Consider the following 19,617-nt stretch of genomic DNA (forward strand, 5'->3'; position numbering starts at 1 on the left):
TGTCTTTCCAAAGCCAATCTTTTGGCCATCCTGGCTAACTGGATGTCCTCTTCACTGGAGTTATCCTCAGTGATTTCAGAGTTGTTGGTCCCTCCTGTGAGGGAACCAGCATCTCTGACTATTATTTGTGGAGTCAGGGCTTGAGAAGCCCTGCTCTCCCTAAGTAGGACTGGAGGGGGGGAATTTCCCTCCAAGTCACTATCTTCATCCTCTGAGTTGCCATCCTCAGAGGGGTTGGCCTTTTCAAACTCTGCCAAAAGCTCCTGGAGCTGTACTTTGGTAGGTTTGGGGCCCATTGCTATTTTCTTTAGTTTACAGAGTGACCTTAGCTCTCTCATCTGTAGATGGAGGTAAGGTGTGGTGTCGAGTTCCACCACATTCACATCTGTGCTAGACATTATGCTTCTAAAAGTTGGAATACTTTTTAAGAATCTACAACTGGTTCTAGAATCTAATTCAAACTTTTACAAACTTTTAAACTCTAAAAGAAATGCTAAACAGGGACTTAACACACAAGGCCCTAGCAGGACTTTTAAGAATTTAGAGAACTTTTCAAATTGCAAAAATCAATTTCTAATGACAATTTTGGAATTTGTCGTGTGATCAGGTATTGGCTGAGTAGTCCAGCAAATGCAAAGTCTTGTACCCCACCGCTGATCCACCAATGTAGGAAGTTGGCTCTGTATGTGCTATTTCAAAGTAAGGAATAGCATGCACAGAGTCCAAGGGTTCCCCTTAGAGGTAAAATAGTGGTAAAAAATAGATAATACTAATGCTCTATTTTGTGGTAGTGTGGTCGAGCAGTAGGCTTATCCAAGGAGTAGTGTTAAGCATTTGTTGTACATACACATAGCCAATAAATGAGGTACACACACTCAGAAACAAATCCAGCCAATAGGTTTTTATATAGAAAAATATCTTTTCTTAGTTTATTTTAAGAACCACAGGTTCAAATTCTACATGTAATATCTCATTCGAAAGGTATTGCAGGTAAGTACTTTAGGAACTTCAAATCATCAAAATTGCATGTATACTTTTCAAGTTATTGACAAATAGCTGTTTTAAAAGTGGACACTTAGTGCAATTTTCACAGTTCCTGGGGGAGGTAAGTTTTTGTTAGTTTTACCAGGTAAGTAGGACGCTTACAGGGTTCAGTTCTTGGTCCAAGGTAGCCCACCGTTGGGGGTTCAGAGCAACCCCAAAGTCACCACACCAGCAGCTCAGGGCCGGTCAGGTGCAGAGTTCCAAGTGGTGCCCAAAACACATAGGCTAGAATGGAGAGAAGGGGGTGCCCCGGTTCCGGTCTGCTTGCAGGTACGTACCCGCGTCTTCGGAGGGCAGACCAGGGGGGTTTTGTAGGGCACCGGGGGGGACACAAGTCCACACAGAAATTTCACCCTCAGCAGCGCGGGGGCGGCCGGGTGCAGTGTAGAAACAAGCGTCGGGTTTGTAATGGAAGTCAATGGGAGATCTAGGGATCTCTTCAGCGCTGCAGGCAGGCAAGGGGGGGGTTCCTCGGGGAAACCTCCACTTGGGCAAGGGAGAGGGACTCCTGGGGGTCACTCCTCCAGTGAAAGTCCGGTCCTTCAGGTCCTGGGGGCTGCGGGTGCAGGGTCTCTCCCAGGTGTCGGGACTTTGGTTTCAAAGAGTCGCGGTCAGGGGAAGCCTCGGGATTCCCTCTGCAGGCGGCGCTGTGGGGGCTCAGGGGGGACAGGTTTTTGTACTCACAGTCTTAGAGTAGTCCTGGGGTCCCTCCTGAGGTGTTGGATCGCCACCAACCGAGTCGGGGTCGCCGGGTGCAGTGTTGCAAGTCTCACGCCTTTTGCGGGGAGCTTGCAGGGTTCTTTAAAGCTGCTGGAAACAAAGTTGCAGCTTTTCTTGGAGCAGGTCCGCTGTCCTCGGGAGTTTCTTGTCTTTTCGAAGCAGGGGCAGTCCTCAGAGGATGTCGAGGTCGCTGGTCCCTTCGGAAGGCGTCGCTGGAGCAGGATCTTTGGAAGGCAGGAGACAGGCCGGTGAGTTTCTGGAGCCAAGGCAGTTGTCGTCTTCTGGTCTTCCGCTGCAGGGGTTTTCAGCTGGGCAGTCCTTCTTCTTGTTGCAGGAATCTAATTTTCTAGGGTTCAGGGTAGCCCTTAAATACTAAATTTAAGGGCGTGTTTAGGTCTGGGGGGTTAGTAGCCAATGGCTACTAGCCCTGAGGGTGGGTACACCCTCTTTGTGCCTCCTCCCAAGGGGAGGGGGTCACAATCCTAACCCTATTGGGGGAATCCTCCATCTGCAAGATGGAGGATTTCTAAAAGTCAGAGTCACCTCAGCTCAGGACACCTTAGGGGCTGTCCTGACTGACCAGTGACTCCTCCTTGTTGCTTTCTTTGTTCCCTCCAGCCTTGCCGCCAAAAGTGGGGGCCGTGGCCGGAGGGGGCGGGCAACTCCACTAAGCTGGAGTGCCCTGCTGGGCTGTGACAAAGGGGTGAGCCTTTGAGGCTCACCGCCAGGTGTCACAGCTCCTGCCTGGGGGAGGTGTTAGCATCTCCACCCAGTGCAGGCTTTGTTACTGGCCTCAGAGTGACAAAGGCACTCTCCCCATGGGGCCAGCAACATGTCTCTAGTGTGGCAGGCTGCTGGAACCAGTCAGCCTACACAGATAGTCGGATAGGTTTCAGGGGGCACCTCTAAGGTGCCCTCTGGGGTGTATTTTACAATAAAATGTACACTGGCATCAGTGTGCATTTATTGTGCTGAGAAGTTTGATACCAAACTTCCCAGTTTTCAGTGTAGCCATTATGGTGCTGTGGAGTTCGTGTTTGACAGACTCCCAGACCATATACTCTTATGGCTACCCTGCACTTACAATGTCTAAGGTTTTGTTTAGACACTGTAGGGGTACCATGCTCATGCACTGGTACCCTCACCTATGGTATAGTGCACCCTGCCTTAGGGCTGTAAGGCCTGCTAGAGGGGTGTCTTACCTATACTGCATAGGCAGTGAGAGGCTGGCATGGCACCCTGAGGGGAGTGCCATGTCGACTTACTCGTTTTGTCCTCACTAGCACACACAAGCTGGCAAGCAGTGTGTCTGTGCTGAGTGAGAGGTCTCCAGGGTGGCATAAGACATGCTGCAGCCCTTAGAGACCTTCCTTGGCATCAGGGCCCTTGGTACTAGAAGTACCAGTTACAAGGGACTTATCTGGATGCCAGGGTCTGCCAATTGTGGATACAAAAGTACAGGTTAGGGAAAGAACACTGGTGCTGGGGCCTGGTTAGCAGGCCTCAGCACACTTTCAATTGTAAACATAGCATCAGCAAAGGCAAAAAGTCAGGGGGCAACCATGCCAAGGAGGCATTTCCTTACAGAGTGTCTGTAGTGTAGTAAGGACATGTTCACATCCAAAGAAGGTAAGCAGATTGGTTCCTTGGAGGGACTAAGCAGTGAAGTCTTCAAAGGAGGAAAAACGTCCTCCTTTCAAGGTCATGTAAACTTGTAAACTAGGGCATGTGCATAATTAACAGTAATTTAACAACTAACTTCCTCTAAACTAAAAATTGCATGCAACTAAGTGGTAGCCCAACTCTAATGACGCTGCATAATATAGGACTAACTACAATACTTACGACTAATTCTACAAACTAACTCCTGGCTCAAGAGAATTATGCTACCATGTGCAAAGTGCTTCAAAGTATTCCCAGGAGTAGTAAGCACTCTATAAATCTACCACACAATAAGATAAAATACAATACAAATCTTTCTACTTTTCTGCTTTGAGGTGTAATGCTCAGGTACACACATGGGAGATGTGTCCCCTCCATAGTGACTGGGCCTCTTGGTCCCAAGACAGAGAAACTTGAGATTAAATATCCAGAGGAAGAGAGTCCTTTAGCGGCCATTGATTTAAATCCTTTTACTTAGTCTTTTTATTGACTTTTTCAGAATGAGTCCATTCGTGTCTTGAGCGCCATCTTTAAAGCTATACTTTATTCAAGCAGGGTTTTTATTCTGGAGACTGTGTTTTAAAACACCCCCTTGGGTTTTCTATTGCTTTTGAATGACTGGTTTTTTTAAACTTCCTATTGGGGGTTAGCTTATTATTTAGATTTTGGAGGCCCCTTTCATTCTTGCTCCATTTTCACTACATGTTTTAGGTTTAGCTTTTATGGGTTTTGTCATTTGCACAGATTCTCTATATTTGGTTGGAGAAATGGCCTGGTGCTTTGATGCTTGTGCTGCTTAGATCTCCCCTCCTGTCTACTGAAGGCTGATTTAATCTCTCTCATTCTCTCTTTTTGTCTCTGCTTCTACCCTACTTTCTCCATCTCTCTTTCTCTCCCCCATTCTCTTTCGCATTATATTGTGCTCTCTTTCTCTCCTGTTTTCTCTCTTTTCCTCTGATTCCCTTCCTTTTATCGTTCATGGTGCGGTCTAGTGATGTCATCTCCAGCCCATGGTCTTGTGAATTACGCAGTTTCCTTTAAAGATTATTCTAACTCTCCCTACCCCGGCTGAAAACCCAAGTTGCTGCGGAAGCCACACTCTACACCACTCCCTGCAAGTCTCAGCTCATTAATGGTTCCAAACAGTGCTTAATTTGTAAAAAAAATAAAGTGCCAAGGCCCAAAGTTTCACTCAGATGCCTGCAGGCAGCGTTATCAAATGTTGGGATATCAAGGCTGTGTAGCCCTGATTCCACTTCATGTCTCTTTTATCCACCACAAGAGACTCCCATTCTCTCTGTTTCTCTCTTGCAGGTTCTTTTGCTTCCCTGCGTTCTCCCTTTGCCACACTTTTCCTGTCTTTCTTCCCTCCTACATTCTCCCTTGTGTATTTTTCTCTGTCTTACTGTGTCAAAGCCTGATGAAGAAAAATAAGCGCTGCTGCCCACAAATGTGTGCTGGTGGGCCCCACCTGCAAACACTGGCTGACATTAAGCACTGGCCCCTGGGAAGCAAAGTGAGCTCAAGGAGGAGACTCACACATAGGTGGGAGCCCAGAACAACAACATTCATGTCCATCCAGGTCATTGCAATCTGACCCTTCTTCCTTTTGGTTTAGGCACCAGATTGCTGATAAATAACTAATCTCCCACAGAGCCGCTCATAATGAAAGCCCCGGTCCACAGGGTCCAAGCTTCCAGTCTACCTCGCAATTAAGCCTCTGATGAAAGGGTAGGAGTAGTCCATACATATGGGGCTAGATTTATGGAAAAGTGGCAACTTGCAACCGCAGAGGGTACATCCTCTTTGAACAGGGGAGATAGTGTACTGTTGCAGAAGCAGTTGGCAGCCTTGGTTTGCACCATTTTTATTACATTAGATATTTGTGAATTCCTGAGTGAATTACCGTTCAGAATAAAATACTTTGAAATCACTACATAAATTGGTACCTATATTTTAACTTTAACTCTTCATCCTGTCATAATTATATATTTTAGTAATGTTTTCTAGTGTACATAGTGTTTAAACCATTTAATTTTTTACTGATTTGTAGTGTTTTATATGAGATATCGTTTAGTTTATGAATACGTGTGTTATGGTCTTTCTTAACTATACATGAAATTACTTGTTTTAGAGTTCGTGGAAGCACAGTACTTATAGTTTTGGATAAATACTCTTCTGCCTGATACAGAACCCGTTTATTTAGCTTCATAGTGATCATATTAGCTTCATAATGCTTTGGCAAATGGGTCTATTTATCTTTACCCTGTGGCTCTAAATCTAGTAAATCTCTGATTATGTGAGGTATGCATTATATATGGGCAGATTCTGTGGACAGGCTGTTCATACATGAGATCAGAAACCAATATGAGAACACTCACAAAAACACCTGTACGTTAGCCACCTCTGGCAACCTCCGACGCCTCTGCCAGCTACAGACTCCTCACACAACATCAGACACCTCTCCCAACTTCAGGCACTAACCTCATAAACACCAGGCAACTCACACCAACTTTGATCATTGTGCTAACGGGAGGCTGTTGCAGTCATAATTCTCTCCAACGTCAGGCATCTCTCCTCCAACATCAGGACTATTTATTTTCTTTCATCAAGACACAATTCTCCAATATCAGGACACTCACCCCTATTGGAACCCTCACCTCCAACAAGATCTTCTTCTGTAACATCACAACTCTTTCGTCTAAAATCGAAACTTTCACGTACATTTGGATGCTTGCGTTCAGCATCATGCAATCCTTGCCCCAACATAATGCCCCTCTCTCCAACGTCAGACACCACCCCCCAATATAATGCATTATCCACCAGGAATTCTTGTAACCTAATATATAAGGCATCTTCTATTGTCCTCTCCTCACTGCTCCTCTCACTCCACAACCACTGATTGCTGAGAATATCGCCAAGCTAGGGAGCTGAGTGGGAGAAGAAGGCAGTCTAGAGGGTGAGCTATCATTCAACAATATCCCAGCATTTCTCAATAGGATTGGAGAACTTCTCAGAGAGTTCCAAGCTCTTTCTTCTGAACTACAGAGGTCCAACCCTTCACAGTGAGGTTTTGGCAATATACGAAACAGGAAATCTTGTAGGTTTAAACCTCTGACACTATCATTACATTTAGTGTTAGCCAAGATATTTTGATTTTACTAAAATTATATGTATAGTATATTTACATATGGGGTTTTCAACCATCCCTCTTCGTCCATTGATTGTTATTGTGTCATTCACATTTTTCTTCTACCCAACACAGTATACTGCATGTGGCAATGGGTCAACCCACTTTAACCGTTGGCTGACTTCACTGTGAATGACAACATTCTGCTATTTCCCAAAGAGCACATCAACACACAAATTAGTTCCTTAGAGGGCCAGCCACTACTATGGAAATGTGTGCTTTTTCAGACCAAAAAAATATTTTTGATGTTTCACCTTCCCCAACAATAAAGATTTGCAAAAGCAAAGAAGCAATGAGAAACCAAAAGGATGGCAGCCAACACCATCCTTATTGGTTTTACCAATGCTTGTTTTTTATGTTTCATAAACAGAAAACATTATAGGCTCCGGCAACGCAAATATGTGTTTCAGACTTCATGTCCTTTGTCAAAGACTCGTATGAGTGCCACTGTTAAAATACCCATGGCTGTTAACCAGTTCATGTGATTGTACATTTCACCTTTAGCTGCTATCCTGCATATGCAAAAGGCTGCATCGATTTAATGAAATAGTTGATTAATTTCAAGACTATTTCAAAACTCTTCATGTTTCTAAATTACATTTATATAGTAAGGGAAAATGTGTGTTTCCAATTTGGAATCAATAACGGCATAGTTTAGCAGCATAGTGTCGTGTTTCACAACCACAATGAGGTTCTATCAGTGCTTGTATCACTTGCAGTATGTTGTCTGGTGGCCCTTTCCAGGGGAGTACAAAGCTGTCCCACCAGATCACAGCAAGGTCCACCACATCCTGCGGAAGGCCAAACACTTTCCATCAATTTATTTATGTGTTTGTGTGTTTGTTAAATGTTTTATACATTTGGGGTGGTCACAGTTTTAAGACCGAAACCGAATGCATTCCACAAGCATAGGCCAAAGGCTGAAATACTTGACAGTGATCACCAACATAAAAACACAGACAATAAATTTCTAAGAGGATTAAAGGCAACATTTACACAGAGGCTTTAATTCTGAGTGAGGCGGGGAAAATTATTTCATGGAATTTCACTCCACCTTCTTCAGAGTGGGTAAGTTTTTCCACACACAGACTTACTAGGTGTGGCACCCCATACCCAAGTGTTCTGGTTAGAAATCAGGAGGCTTTGGCTGCACAACCAGCCAAGCCTCATTCACGTTTTTTTTTTTTGCAGGGCCCACCAGCCAGGAAAAACCTTTCCACTTCCTCTCCTACATCCCCTAAACCCCTCCTACAACCCCACCCTACCCACGTGTCCCCATATACATGTTCCACCTATTCAGAGCAGGTGGTAAATGTCTGTGTTAAAAACCCCATGGAATTAGGAATTCTGTAGTTTTACCACAGGAAAAATGAGTACTACACAGAAATTCCCCATTCTATGGAGTTTTACTGGGAATTGCACTGTACTAATGCGGATTTCCCACACAATGCACACAATTTTACCATTACCCCAGTACCGTACAACTTGTAATCAGCCGCATAGTGTCATCTATATTAACTAAACTGCGTTTGATAGATTCTGCAAACTAATCTGCACTCGTACATACAAAAACTTGACTATTTCGCTGTTTGAACCTCGATAAGAATCTGGACATCTGCTGTTTACTGAAATTTGATGGGACGAATGCTGATGATTTTGCTGGATCGTCGGATATAATCTAAGTATAATGCATTTAAGGTGTTAAGCGTAACAGTCCCTCTAGTCCTCTTGAGTAGTGCTTGCATATTTTATAGGTGGAGGTTCCACCACTGCTTTATAGGTTGTGGTTAAACCACTGCATGTCCCTGTCATCATATATGTAGGGGGTTGGGACAACTCTGGCATGCACGAGCTTTCACCCTTGGCCACACAACAATTCCTTTGCTCGACTCCCCTATTTTTGGGACCAGCACTTATTTTTCTTATCAGACATTGACCACGAACAAGAGATGGAAAACCTCATAAAGGAGGAAAATTAGGATGAAAAAGATGGGAAAACCCTCACAAAAGGAGAAAATAGGAACCTGCACGAATGAGGTAAATGGGTGAGGGAGCCTGTAAGTGGATTGAAGAGACATGAGGTCGATTCAAAATGAGCAGCCTTGGTATTAGATGCATTGATATTTAAAAGCACCGGACGTGGGTTTCTGAGCAGAGCTTTGGCCACCGGCACTCATTCTATCACAAATTAAGCACTACAAACAGCGCATAGGCAGAGCCACAGAATTGTGTGATTCTGCTGTTGCAGTGTTTTCTGCCTAATTATGGATTTTCTGCATTTGCCACATAAGCCATCATCCCCTGCATAATCTGCAAATGTTGACAAAAAATTGTTTGTAGATTCAAGGGATCAAAAGTTACTATAAATGCAGCAACACCTGTTGCTGTGCAGTGGAAGGCCCTTTACTAAGGTTGACCGGCCGCATTTCATTTTCTTATTGGTGTGCTATAGTGTTAAACTGGTGCTTATAAGATGGATCCTTTGCCCAGACAATATTAACATAAGTAAAAATAATACTGTCTCAAAATTTGGCATTATACCTCATGTTTTGCCTTTTCTTGCTCCCTAATATAGTTAACTCTGCCACATAATTTGGTCCACCCCGGCAGCATAGTTCCAGTGGCCCTGCTTGTAGGGAATTCGTGAGGGTAAGCTCAGCTGTATGTCAGGTGTGAGTGAAGTGTTTTAATCTGCCCTGATCAACAAGCCTTTCAGAGAGACAGGCCTCCGGTGGGACACTCAATCTTTCTCAGCTGTCCTTACAGACACAGACAGGTGCCTCCAAGCACCACAGAACAAGGTTACAATGTAAAAGGCACACATAGAGCAACCAACGATTACACAGTGAGTTTGTGAAGAGCCAGGACTTAAGAATACATGGTGGGCACTCTAAACCTGGTGCCATTGTGATTGCGAGACAAGCATGTCATTTGATGAACTCAAAATCTGCATAAAAACATGCAAGACACCTGGGTGCATATTTACAAGCCCTTTGCGCTGCCCTAGCGTCATTTTTTTACGCTAACGAGGTGTTACAGAGCCCCTACCATGTGCCATACTGTAACCCCTTGCACCACATTATACCTGTGCCAGGAATGATGTATGCAAGGGGGCATTCCCATGCAGGGAGGCCCAAAGAAATGGTGCAGTAAAATTTACAAGATTTCACTGCACCATTTTGTTCCATAATTTTTGTTCAGGTCAGGTGTTAAATTGACACTTCTATAATAGCCTATGGGCCTCGCTTTGCTGGATTGGCGCTATAATTTATGGAGCTAATCCAGCAAAGAGCCACAATAGCATCATAAATTCTGACGCTACTGTGCTACTGTGCTAAGGTGCGCCATGGTGCGCTGTATGGTAAATAAAGCGCTACCATGGTAACGCTACGGGGCACAGCGCAACGCAAGAAAAGTGGCAAATCAGACCTGATGCACCACTTTCTTGTAAATATGCCCCCTAGTTAAAAAAAGGTTTGAGGGGCAATAAGGCAAATGGCCTCAAAGGAAAATGGAAAACGGACAAGATAAAAAGGAAGCGTGAAACTGACTAACTAACGGACAGAGAGGGGGGCTGGACAGCAGAAGCATGAGCATAGCAAGAGGAGACAGCAGACGACAGAGAAGGATTAGAAAATGGAGTAGAGAGGTTAACAGATGGGTAGACTTGAACTTGACACAGTTACAAAGTTAACAAGAGGGGTGGCTCTGGGGAGGTGAGGGATAAGAGATACTTTCTGAGGACCCATTGTAGTGCAGAAGGCAAAATAGTGCCTTTTTCTGAAACAAATTGGGTGAATCCATTCAATCCCACCCCCCAGTATCTGCGTCACCTGAAGAGTGCCTAAAAAGAAGTAACTTGGCCATGCGACAAAGAGAAGGATGGAGGAGGTCTCTGCGCCAAGAAAGTTCTCCAGTTTGCAGTGGGCGCTACATAAAAATGGTCTATCTTCTTGTCATCAGAGATGGAAAGAGATGAGAAAGAGGTGGTACTTAGTGAGACGACAGGCAGAGAGAGGCGGGAAAGAAAGACAAGTGAGGGCAGGAAGGGAGGAAAGAAGATGCAAGATAGAAAGAGAAAGTGATGGACGGTGGTGGTTGGGGAGATGGGAAGACAGAGAAGGACTAGAGGAGAAAGACGTGAGCGAGGTGGGGGTGAGGGAGAAAAGTTTGTGGAGATGAGGCAACTAAGAGACAGCCGGGGTGAAAGGAGAGACAGGGAGGCAGAGGTGAACAAAGAGGCTGTGGATAGAGGGGGGGAGAGTGATTAGCTAGTAAATTTGGAGACTAGAGTGCAGGTGGGGGATCTTTTGTCAGACGTAAGTCAGTGTAATAACAGAAAACAGTCCCCATACAAACTGTGCACAGGGGTCCTAAGATTTGCGACACGCCCTCAATTGTAATAGCAATAAAGATCTCACTTGCTGTCTGCGGAGCTGGCTGCAGCGCTGGTGGCACCCGGTGCCACAATCATTACTGGCACCTTCTCTCCCCATGACCTCTTACTCGGATTCCCCCATTATCACTGGGCAAAAGTGCCCCTCATCTCTCCATAGCCCCTCTCCCACATACATTTTATTTGTTGGCATCTTAACCCTCTATGTTACATTGTGGCAGTCAAAACTGCCACCAGGCAAAATTCCAATCTATGGGGGGTTATTCTAACTTTGGAGGAGGTGTTAATCCGTCGGAAAAGTGACGGATTTACCACCAGCCGTATTACGAGTCCATTATATCCTATGGAACTCGTAATACGGCTGGTGGTATATCCGTCACTTTACCGTCACTTTTGGGACGGATTAACACTCCTCCAAAGTTAGAATAACCCCCTATCTCTCTAGCAGGAACATTAGTCATAAGTTATTTTGACATTCTTATTGTTGTCTGAATGTTGGACCACAAGAACAATTGTAAGCCATTGCTAAACACAACGCCCCCACCCCTGAGGTCAGTGCCCCCTCCTCAGGTCAGCGCCCTGGGCGGCTGCACCAGTCTCGCTGCCCTAAAGCCCGCCCTGGCTGTCTGTACCTACCAGGTTCGATATCGCCGGGGTGAGTAAAATGGTGTTCTTATCTCTGCTTTATATCCTGAAGAGGGGGGGCTGAGTAGGGCACCTGAAGGGTTGGGTGAGCTGCACCCCTTGATTGTCGGAATCACCCTGACAAACACCACTTTCAAACATGCTCATTTGCCCTCCCTTAAAGTGACAGTCCATGAATTATAGACGGCAGCCTTAAGAGGAAGGGGACACCTTGAGCCACCACAGAGAAGGCCGCTGCGTCAGGTTGGGGGCCTGTCAGACAACAGTGCCCATCTTCGCATAACAGAGCATAGCACAATAATTCACCAGTAAAGACCATTGCCATCAGGTCACCATATCTCACCTCCTCCCCAGTGCCATCCACAGCACAGCAGAGCTCCCCCACCACATCAGAGCCCACCCCACTCAAGCTCCCCTTATCAGACCCTACTAGAGTATACCAGAACCTCTCTATGTCCCACCTTGACCCGATCAGAACCAATATCAGAACCAATATCACCCAATAAGTTTGGCTTAATTTTTAAAATGAAATATATATCTATCTATCTCTCTCTCTCTCTCTATATATATATATATATATATATATATCTGCCCAAAATGTTTCTTATGAGACTACAACCAATTCCTTCCCAACCCGCAATGCCTGTTTCCTCCCAAAGGCCATTGCCCACTTCTCCCCACTGGCACCCTCCACTTCTGCATAGAGCGTGTCAAAGCTGGATTGCCAGGCACAACTTGCAAGCCAGTTTCCCACACAGTAGGCGGGGTAAGGAGGAGTTAGAAAAAATGTTCTCTTGGCACTTTCCACTTGTTACAGATTGTGTAACTCCTTCACAAAGTTTACCATAGAATAGTAATTACAATTAGCACACATGAGTCGCTCTGTGCGCTCTGCAGAGAGGCCAAGGACCGGATGAACACTAGTGAGAACATCTTTATGACACAGTAGCTGGTGCTATTAGAGACTCGTGCTGCTTTCATCCTACAGAGCGCTCAGACATGCTGCCACGAACATTCAGCCACTCTCTCCAAAACCTAGAGGCGACTCCGCTTGCAGGATGCGCTATACAAGACTCATATGTTACATGGAACACGAAACTACAGAAACCCATCGTCTCGGAAAAGAAAACACTCTAAAGAAATAGGAACCCACACGCAGAAAAACGTGAGTACATCACTGACCTGAATTAACAGAAGGGTTGTTGCACACATTGTTGAGAAAGGACGTTTTGCCTTTCCTTGTAACCTTAAGGAGTTGAAAGGTCTGGCCCACGTCCAAATACTGTTTTTAATTGAAATACTGTTGGTGCTTGCCGCCACCCCTACAAAGCCCAGCCTCACACACTGTGACACTCACACACCCTCTCTCTTTTTACCTTACTCTATTGCCCTCTCTGTCTCTTTCTCTCAACACAATGACAGGCAGCCCAGTCCTTTTGAATAAAAAGGGCAGCGCCCGTTTCTCACTATTTACACAGTACTAGTGTATGTAGTGTGAAAAAAGAGAGGGTCGTCGTCCCCTAAAATGGCGATCGCTGAATGGGGTGAGGTGGGCTCTGCGGTTGTGATCTCTGGCGCTGTGAGATCTCTCTCGTGTAGTGAGAGCAAACTAACCACAGTCTATAAGGATCACTGCATCACTACTTTCTCACTTTCTCATTGTCTCAGGAGAACAGGCGGCCCTCACCATATTACAGGCAACAAAACCACTTTATGAGATCACACTGCATTATCTCGAAGTTCACTTTACCGTTCCAAAACCCACTACACAGACGCCTAGCATATGCAACTCTCCAAAGATCACCAGTGCATTCGCCACAGCAAAGCCCACTTCACTTTACAGATCACAGCAGAGCTCCCCTTACCAGATCCCACATCACTATACGGAAGGCTGCCTCACACCACCAGAGACCTCAACAGTAGAGGCAGGATCACCAGAACCAGCATCACCACAGCCCACCTCATTCCGCCTGAGATTAACAGTGCAGAGCCAGATTCACCACAACCTCTCTCACCACATCAAAGCCCACCTCAATCCGCTGGAGATCAGAGCAGCAGAACCCACGTTACTAGAGCCCTCCCAGTTCTGCCTCCTTTCCCAACCAGAAGCTATTCTAGCCGAGGTCACTTCATATGAGCCCATTTCACTGCATCAGACCCCATAGAGTACTCAGAACCCGAATCAATCACCAGAGTCCACCTCACTACATCAGAACCTACCCGGCCTGAGATAACTACAGCAGAACCCACCTCACCAGAGCGCAAATCTCCAGAACCTTCTTTGCACTGCCAGAGGACAGCGGTTACTACTAGAGACCAACCTCCAGAGCCGATATCACCACATGATAATCCACCTGATCCCACCTGTGACCACAGTAGGAGAGCCCACCTCACTAAAGCCCACCTCACCACCTGAAGCCCACTTCACCTTGCCTGAGATCCCACTACAGAGCTCACCTCACAGAACCCCCATCACCACATTACAGCCATGCCCATTTCACCACATAAGAGCCCACGTAGAACCCACAGAACCCACCTCACCACAGCCCACTTCACCACCACACACCAGAAACTTCTTGTACTGTCCTGTGATCCCCACCACATAACTCACCTCACCAGAGACCCGTCACCATGTCAGAGCCACCTCACCACGTTGGTGCCCACGTGTAACACCCAGAACCCGCCTGAGCACAGCTCATCCCACTTCACTACCCCACACATGACTTCTCCCCTCCTGAGATCACCACTCCAGAACTCACCTCACCAGAGCCCCATCACAACATCAGAGGCCTCCTCACCACCCAAGAGCACATGTAGAACACCCAGAACTCATCTCACCAGAACCCCATCACAACGTCAGAGGCCACCTCCCCACCCAAGAGCATACATAGAACACCCAGAACTCATCGTACCAGAGCCCCATCACAACGTCAGAGGCCACCTCCCCACCCAAGAGCATACATAGAACACCCAGAACTCATCTCACCAGAGCCCCATCATCACGTCAGAGGCCACCTCACCACCCAAGAGCATACATAGAACACCCAGAACTCATCTCACCAGAGCCCCATCACAACGTCAGAGGCCACCTCACCACCCAAGAGCATACATAGAACACCCAGAACTCATCTCACCAGAGCCCCATCATCACGTCAGAGGCCACCTCACCACCCAAGAGCATACATAGAACACCCAGAACTCATCTCACCAGAGCCCCATCATCACGTCAGAGGCCACCTCCCCACCCAAGAGCATACATAGAACACCCAGAACTCATCTCACCAGAGCCCCATCATCACGTCAGAGGCCACCTCCCCACCCAAGAGCATACATAGAACACCCAGAACTCATCTCACCAGAGCCCCATCATCACGTCAGAGGCCACCTCCCCACCCAAGAGCATACATAGAACACCCAGAACTCATCTCACCAGAGCCCCATCATCACGTCAGAGGCCACCTCCCCACCCAAGAGCATACATAGAACACCCAGAACTCATCTCACCAGAGCCCCATCATCACGTCAGAGGCCACCTCACCACCCAAGAGCATACATAGAACACCCAGAACTCATCTCACCAGAGCCCCATCATCACGTCAGAGGCCACCTCCCCACCCAAGAGCATACATAGAACACCCAGAACTCATCTCACCAGAGCCCCATCATCACGTCAGAGGCCACCTCCCCACCCAAGAGGATATGTAGAACACCCAGAACTAATTTCACCATCATCACATCAGAACACACCTCCCAACGTCAGAGCCCACGACGAACACCCAGAACCCACCGTAGGAGACCCAGGACGCCATCCTTATGTCACTCCATCCCCCCACCCCACCCCCCACCCCCACACACACACCGACTGACCCGAAACTCACCTCACAGGTCATGCAATGTTCTGGAAATTTCCTGGACCACCACGTTCACCCAGGGTAATGGGGGATTTGAAGGAAACGCTACTACTGGCTGCATATGAAACAAGTGAAAAAAATAATGCCACACTACACATATCTACAGTCACGCAAAAAGACAGCGCCAAGGATCCCTCCAAATGGCTCACGTCCACCTGTTATAAAGTATGTTTTTGGAGTGGCTAGCACCTTTGCGGAATTTTCTTTTTAGTAAATAAAGTTCTGGAAACTGGTGGTAAGACAGTTTGTGGGGCGCTTTATAAACGCAATAAATAAAGGCTCGCATAAAGTATGCAATGGTCACGTAAGACGTCAACCTCCCCCTTTACACCTCACCTGAGGGCAAGCTGGTGCTAAATTCTACTTCGACCTCCTGGTAAGGGAAGGTCGCCGCGGCGCAGCACTTCGTCTTCGAGCGCTATGTGGGGTCCTCACCGTGAGGCGCTGTCCTGGAGGGTTCCCACCGAGAGCTGACCGCAGAATCACGGGCTCCCCTCTTGCTTTGGCGGGAGTGGGTCAGTGCTGTGGGGATACACCCAAACTCCCTAAATGGCGTGGGCTCTCCTTGAAGAAATCGAGCTCCCCAAATATTCAGACCGGGGTCCCCTCCGGTGCGCGGGCGCTGCTACAGGTTCAGCCGTTCTCTTGGTGCGCAGGGTGTGTGCTTCTGGGAGTGTGCGATAGCGCCTCCTGCCTCCCCCGCCAGAGGACCATGACAGGGCGATATTCCACCCCCGCCCTCCGACGCCGCCCCCAGTACGAATGATGGCGCGTACATAAACCAGCACAACAGAGGGCCACCCCAGCGGGCACGACGCTGGCACACACACCCTCGCAGGCGATCCACGGCAGAGGCTTCGAGACAAACTTCATTCAATGTAACAATAACAAATTGCACCTCTTTGCAAACGCTGGCTGGCTGCAGAGAAGCCAAGGAACGAATGGGCATTGAATTCAAGTTAGCATTAGTCACGTACGTAAGGCGTTGGCGCGAATGAGACACACAAGAAGGCATCATTGGTGGGTAGTGTGAAAAGCTGGCATGGTTAGGCAGAGTGAAAAGCTTCCATTGCTAAGTTTTGGAAACATCTGAGGCAAGTAGGAAACGCCAGAAACAGGTCAGGTGGGCAGTGGATTATCTGGCACTGACAACTAGTGGGGATATCTGGCACAGGTGGGCAGTGAGGGTATCTGGCAATCGTGCGCGACAAGAGTGCCTGCCACTGATGCGAAGAAAGAAAGTCCGGCAATGAATAGCAACACGGGAGTCTATCACTGGTGCGAAGTGGTACTTGTGGGCAGTGTGGGGACCTAGCACTGGTTCACTTTGTGAAAATCTGGCAGTGTTACTAGTGTCAAAAGCTGGTATTTGTAGCTGTGTATAAGGAACTGCCACTGGTTCACTTTGTGAGAATCTGGCACTGGCACTAGTGTCAAAAGCCGGTACCTGTAGGCTGTGTGGCGATCTGCACTGGTTCACTTTGTGAGAATCTGGCACTGGCACTAGTGTCAAAAGCCGGTACCTGTAGGCTGTGTGGTGATCTGCACTGGTTCACTTTGTGAGAATCTGGCACTGGCACTAGTGTTAAAAGCCGGTACCTGTAGGCTGTGTGGCGATCTGCACTGGTCCACTTTGTGAGAATCTGGCACTAGTGTCAAAAGCCGGTACCTGTAGGCTGTGTGGTGATCTGCACTGGTTCACTTTGTGAGAATCTGGCACTGGCACTAGTGTCAAAAGCCGGTACCTGTAGGCTGTGTGGCGATCTGCACTGGTCCACTTTGTGAGAATTTGGCACTGGTACTTTTGACAAAAGCTAGTTCTGGTGAACAATGTAGGGTCTGGCACTGGTTCACCTTGTGAGAATCTGGCACCGGTACTAGTTTCAAAAGCTGGCACTGGCAGGAGTTTGGGATCAGGCAATGGTGCATTTTGTGAGAATCTGGCACTGGTATGAGTGTCAAAAGCTTGTACTTGTAGACTGTGCTGGGATCTGGCACGGGTTCACTTTGTGAAAATCTGGCACTCATGCTGGTGTCAAAAGGTGATACCGGTGGGCAGTCTGGATGTGGCATTAGTGCGCTTTGTGAAAATTTGGCTCAGGTGCTATTGTCAAAAGCTGGTCCTGGTAGGCAGTGTGCTTTGTGAGAATCTGCCACTGGTGCTAATCTCAAAAGCCAGTCCTTTGGACAGTGTGGAATCTGGCACTGGTGCTAGTTTCAAAAGCTTGTACCAGTAATCGGTGTGGGGATCTGGCACTGGTTCACTTTTTAGAATCTGGCACTGGCGCAAAAGGCTGGGAGATGTGGGATCTGGCATTGATGTTGTTGGATGGTGTCAAGAGCTGCGAAGGGTGGGGAGGCACCGGTGGACAGCCGGGTCTGCTATGATATTGGAACTGGCTTCTAGCTGCGGACGGTATTTGATCTCACTCAGCACAAGCTCTACAGCAAGGATCTCCAACCTTGTGTGTAATATGAGCTACTTATGTTCAATGAATATCATTGTGAGCTACTATTATAAATAGTGTTGTAAAAGTGACCACATCACACAACATGACATAAGTAGCTACCATATGCAAGATTGCTGGCAGTGATCACCTCAGTGCATCAAGCTGGGTTGCCAGCAGTTATGTAAAAAGGCTTCATCAGTTTGGAATGCCTATGTGTAGGTAACACATGCAAGCCACAGTTGCAGGGCCCCTAGCATGAAAGTAGTAATATTAGTAATGTCTCCCCACATGGTCTATCACTTAAAAATCAGCTTTAAGTGTATTTTGGAAATTCAACCATTTTTCTTCAAATATCAGCATAGGACTTCTCCAAATACACACATTTTCGCCTTAAATACACAATTTTGGCATACATATATTCATTCATCCAAGCAAAAGGTTCTAATGTAATCTGCTGGGCTGCACTTAGGAGAGCTACCAGTAGCTCACAAGCTTGCTCTACAGACTGGGAGCGGGGAAGTGAAGCCTGCGTCACCACTGAGGCGAAACTACAAAGCGGGAGGGGCAGCGATGTGTGTTTACAACTTTTGGAATGGGCGAGTGTGCTAAACGACACCATGAAACTGGCACGCTAAACAGGTAGTAACAACGGTGTCAGTCGTAGAAGCTTTCGTTGCACACACAAAAAAACGAAACTCGAGACGATGAGCCCATAAGGTCGATGAGCAGAACCAAATGGCTAAAATGGAGAAGGTGGGCGGTGGGTGGGGTGTGGGGGGCACGTGGAAGAGGAGATGGAGCGAAGATAGGTACTCCGTCCTTCGCTGTAGGCCCTGTGTCGTAGCAGCTGCGTGTACAGTTCAGTGCATGCAGAAACAGGCATGGACACGCACGTTGTACACGCAGAAAGGGCAGCGCCTTCACCACGCAGTGCCCAGAATCCCCTCCCCCAGCCGCTCTTCTATCACCCCTCCGCACTAGTCTCCTATTGGTGGTAGAGGACTGCCCTTTACCAGGCCCATGCAATCATTATGCACCTGTATAGACCTCGCACAGTTCTCCTTCTTAATCTGCTAGCATCCCACAGTCGACTCGCACCCCCCCTCACCTGCCCTCATTATTCACAACGAAGCCCCTTACACACACAGGGAGTCCTACCTGTCTGCGGGACCCGGATGGAGACGGGCTCAGCCGTCATCTGTTCTCCTGCATCCCCTGGCGCATCCTCCCTCCCTCAGCCCCACCTCGCGTTGCCGCGGCAACCGCCTCCCTCAGTATCCCTGGGCGAGGCGTCCAGGAGGAGGCGGCGCTGGACCAGTGATGGAGGGCTGCCTCCTCGGAATAACCAGAGGTGGGCCGACCTGCGGGGGGCGGAGAGAGTGGTGGGATGTAGAGGGGGTGGTTGTTATCACAGGTCAGTTGGGCTACAACAGTCAGTCACATGCCAAAGTCAGTCAGACTAATACCTTCGAATACGAGGTATGAGTGGGGGAATCCTGTTTAATCACGTCAGGGTAGGTTTTGAAAAGCCAGCGGGGCTGGGTCAAGTCAGTCGCTTATCAGATGAGCCTAAAAAGCGATTTTAGGCTGAGGGAATGT

At 47.5% G+C, this 19,617-nt stretch overlaps 1 protein-coding gene and 1 long non-coding RNA gene across 2 annotated transcripts in view; one reads left to right on the forward strand and one right to left on the reverse strand.

Moving 5' to 3' along the window:
- The window catches only part of DMTN (dematin actin binding protein), a 239,331-nt gene extending 223,000 nt beyond the window's left edge, over positions 1 to 16,331 (reverse strand). Inside the window, exon 1 of the mRNA XM_069213984.1 lies at positions 15,905 to 16,331. The gene's annotated coding sequence lies outside the window, so the exon portion shown is untranslated. The remainder of the gene's footprint in view (positions 1 to 15,904) is intronic.
- LOC138265870 (uncharacterized) overlaps positions 1 to 19,617 on the forward strand; it is a 233,069-nt gene that overhangs the window by 15,450 nt on the left and 198,002 nt on the right. The gene's annotated exons all lie outside the window — the stretch shown is intronic.

Source organism: Pleurodeles waltl, chromosome 11, assembly GCF_031143425.1.
Source record: "Pleurodeles waltl isolate 20211129_DDA chromosome 11, aPleWal1.hap1.20221129, whole genome shotgun sequence".
Classification (NCBI taxonomy): Eukaryota; Metazoa; Chordata; class Amphibia; order Caudata; family Salamandridae; genus Pleurodeles; species Pleurodeles waltl.